Source organism: Canis lupus, chromosome 2 (assembly GCF_011100685.1).
Source record: "Canis lupus familiaris isolate Mischka breed German Shepherd chromosome 2, alternate assembly UU_Cfam_GSD_1.0, whole genome shotgun sequence".
Taxonomy (NCBI): Eukaryota; Metazoa; Chordata; class Mammalia; order Carnivora; family Canidae; genus Canis; species Canis lupus.
The window spans coordinates 58,355,731-58,359,156 of record NC_049223.1 but is presented as its reverse complement, the minus strand read 5'-3'; the positions used below and the strand labels follow the sequence as shown (position 1 = coordinate 58,359,156).

Genomic DNA, 3,426 nt, shown 5'->3' with positions numbered 1-3,426 from the left:
AGACCGGGCGGTGGCGGGAGCAGGGGCAGGGGCAGGGGCAGGGGCAGGGGCAGGGGCAGGAGCAGGGGCAGGAGCAGGGGCAGGGGTAGGGGCAGGGGCAGGGGCAGGGGCAGGGGCAGGGGCAGGGGCAGGGGCGGCCCCTGGGGAGGTCGCAGCCTAGGAAGTGAGCGGCCTCCGGAAGCTGGAAAAGGAAAGGAAATGGGCCCCCCGGAACCTCCGGAAGAAGTGCAGTTCTCATCTCCAGAACCGAAGCATAGTGAACAGTGTCATTTTAAGCCACTGAATCAGCGGTCGTTTGTCACAGCAGCGGTAAGAATGTGATGCAGCGGCTCCAACGCGCGGCGAGCCCCGGGCCCCGGGCCCCGCCCCCGAGCCCCGCCCCGCCCCGCCCCGCGGTACCCCTGCCCACGCGGGCGCCCCGCCGCCTTCCCCACAAGGCGAAACCTTCCTCTGTAACTACCTTCCCGCTGCCCGCGTCCGCCTCGCGGACACCATCCCCGTCCCTCGTACACATCAGGCTTTTGTAGGCAGATAAACCGCCTCTTCTCCGATCTAACAGCCTCCAACTTTCCCCTTGTTCGCTTACTAAGAAGGCACCGACGCCAGCCTTCCCCGGCGGCGGCCCCAGGCCAGCACGAGCGGGCGATGCGCGGCGGCCCCAGGCCAGCACGTGAGGGCGCTGCGCCCGCCCGCGCCTCCCTGCGAGTCCCGCCGCCCAGGCCCCCAGCGCTCCCCCGGCGTCCACCAGCGTCCCGACCTTCGCCGCCCGCGCGTAGTGCCCGGCGTGAAAAACGACCGCACGTCTTCGGGTTCGGAGCCTGGACCAGCGGCTGGAATTTAACAGCGTAGTTTCCTTTCTATTATGTTTAGTTTTAGGGTCATTTTCCACCGATGGCAAGGGAAACTGATTTTTGTGTTTCTGCTCAGGCTACAGTTTCCATTTAATACACGTAGGAAAAAAAAAAAAAAAAGACCGAATCAGTTGCAGGATCACGGGCTCGGCAACACCGGCAGTTTATACCCGCGGACGCCTGGGGCGGCGGGCGCGGGCCGGGGCTGCGGGCACACGGCGCCCCCTGGCTGCGCTCCTCGCCGCGCCGCACGGAAACAGCAACTACACGGAGCCCTCCAGGCCGGCCCCCGGGAAGTCAGGATGGCCGAGCGGTCTAAGGCGCTGCGTTCAGGTCGCAGTCTCCCCTGGAGGCGTGGGTTCGAATCCCACTTCTGACAACTCCTCTCTTTTGCCCTTTTCTTCCCGCAACGTTCGAGCAGAGCGGATCCGTTTGACGACTCTAAACAGGGACCCCACGGTACAGATCGGAGCTTTTTTTCATTTTTTCCCCCGGTCCAAAGTCAAATAAGTGTCATTAGGAAGAAAATGCCTGTTGAGAGAAATACTTGTTTTGTAGAGAGATTAAATGGGAACTGTCCGGCGGTGCATCAGCTCGTTGATTCTTGCAGCTGTTGGCGAAAAGCGAAAAGTACTGGGGGGGGGGGGGGGGGGGGAAGCAAAGCAAAAGAACACTTGTCAGGAGTGGGATTCGAACCCACGCCTCCAGGGGAGACTGCGACCTGAACGCAGCGCCTTAGACCGCTCGGCCATCCTGACTGCTCGCTCTCCGCCTTGCAAGCAAACCTCTTCGGAATAGCTCTAGTGTGCGCATGCGTAGCGAGCGGCGGCGGGGGACCGGGCGGGCTCTGCTCCGCGCCGGCTCGAAGGGGCAGGGCGCAGTGGGGCGCGGGAAGGCTGCGCAGGCGCCTCGGTGGCGGCAGGGGGCGCGCGCAGCGTGCTGGAGAGGCGGGGCCCCGCGGCGCCTCGGGCCGGCGCTCTGTGCGCAGGCGCCGCGCCCGTCCGCGTTTCCGGCCGGCGTCGGGGCGCGCGCACCTGCGGGCCCGCGGCACTTGTGCTCGGCGCCCCGGTCGGCGGCCGCAGGGTCGCAAGGTGTCCCCGCGCGGCGGGCGCGTTCTCCTTCCGAGCACCTGTGCAAACTGCAACTTCACGGTTGTGTGTGTTGAAGCCGCTTATCGGCTCGGGGTTACACCGCGTCCCACAGCGGCTCCGTCCCTGCCTGGCGGTGACCCAGGCGCCCGAACCGCGCGGGGCACGCAGTAGGCGCGCAGGGGATGGGATGTCTGCGGATTCACCTTTCCCTCCCCTCCCCTCCCTTCCCCTCCCCTCCCCTCCCCTCCCCCTCCCCTCCCCTCCCCTCCCCTCCCCGCATTACGTCATCTGAGTGATTCCCGTCTCCTCCCAGCCCGCGCCCCCACCCGCGCCCCTCGCCTGGGCAGGCGGGTCCCGACCCCGCAGCACCTTCCGCCCCCTCCCGCCGTCACCCGGCCCGGCCCGGCCCAGGACCAGGAGACTGATGGGCCGCGAGGGCGCCTTTCTCCAGGGGATTTCCGGGCGGGGGTAGGGGAAAGGGAACTTCCACTCCCCCAGGATCTCATGCGACCCCCTTCGCAGCGCCTCCCCCCCGCCCCCCCGAAGAAAGGCGGGCAGGAGGCGGGGACAGGAGACCGAGGCTCCGGCGAGGCTGAGCCACTGGCCGGCTGTGTAACTGGGCCTGAAGGGGCTGAAGGTGACCTCTGTGAGCTGCCCCTGGCCTCCAGGGGACAGGCCCAGAGGCCATGAGTGCTGCAGGCACATTTGCCCCCAGTGCCCTCTGACTCACCCCAGGCAGAGCGGCCTCAGCCATTGCCAGTCTGCAGTCTTTCGGTGCTTCCAGATACGCAAGAGAACATTCCCTACCAACCCCGGCTTGGGTCCCTTTCGGACCCTAGGACTTGGGACGCCAAGGGGTGGTGTGGCTTCTGGGGTATGCAGAGGTCCTGATGATTTAAGGGGTGATAAACCTCCCTGTCTCCTTTCCTTCCCACAAACTCCCCCTCCTCATTGGCTGTCAGAATTGATTTCTTCGGGTTCTGCAAAGACCTCTTTTGTAATTTTTCCGGAAATACACTGGACACTGGAAAGGGCACCAACAAACATTTAGGGAGCACTTGTTAGGTGCCAGACCCTCTTCTAGACGTGGTTACAAAACAGAATTTATGCCCTCAAGATACATTCAAGCATGGGGTGAAGGGAGAGAGAGAAGAAATGGGTGAATGGCAAAGAAGGTCAGGTGCTGGTAAGTACAGGAGAGAGGATGTGTCAGGAAACCTATGAGATAACCAGATATTCTCTTAAGATAACCAGGTATCCGGTCTGGGGGCACCAGGTCTGGCCATATGCTTCCATAGGGGCCTGAACCTTTAATTTTTTTAAGATTTTATTTATTCATTCCTTAGCGAACACAGAGAGAGGCAGAGACACAGGCAGAGGGAGAAGCAGGCTCCATGCAGGGAACCCGATGTGGGACTCGATCCCAGGACTCCAGGATCAGGCCCTGGGCCAAAGGCAGGTGCTAAACTGCTGAGCCACCTGGG

At 63.4% G+C, this 3,426-nt stretch overlaps 2 non-coding genes across 2 annotated transcripts; one reads left to right on the top strand and one right to left on the bottom strand.

Moving 5' to 3' along the window:
- Positions 1–1,147: 1,147 nt before the first annotated feature.
- Positions 1,148–1,230, top strand: TRNAL-CAG. Its single transcript has one exon. It is a non-coding gene; the product is annotated as a tRNA-Leu (tRNA).
- A 296-nt stretch (positions 1,231–1,526) lies between these two features.
- On the bottom strand, positions 1,527–1,609 carry TRNAL-CAG. Its single transcript has one exon. It is a non-coding gene; the product is annotated as a tRNA-Leu (tRNA).
- Between the last annotated feature and the right edge of the window lie 1,817 nt (positions 1,610–3,426).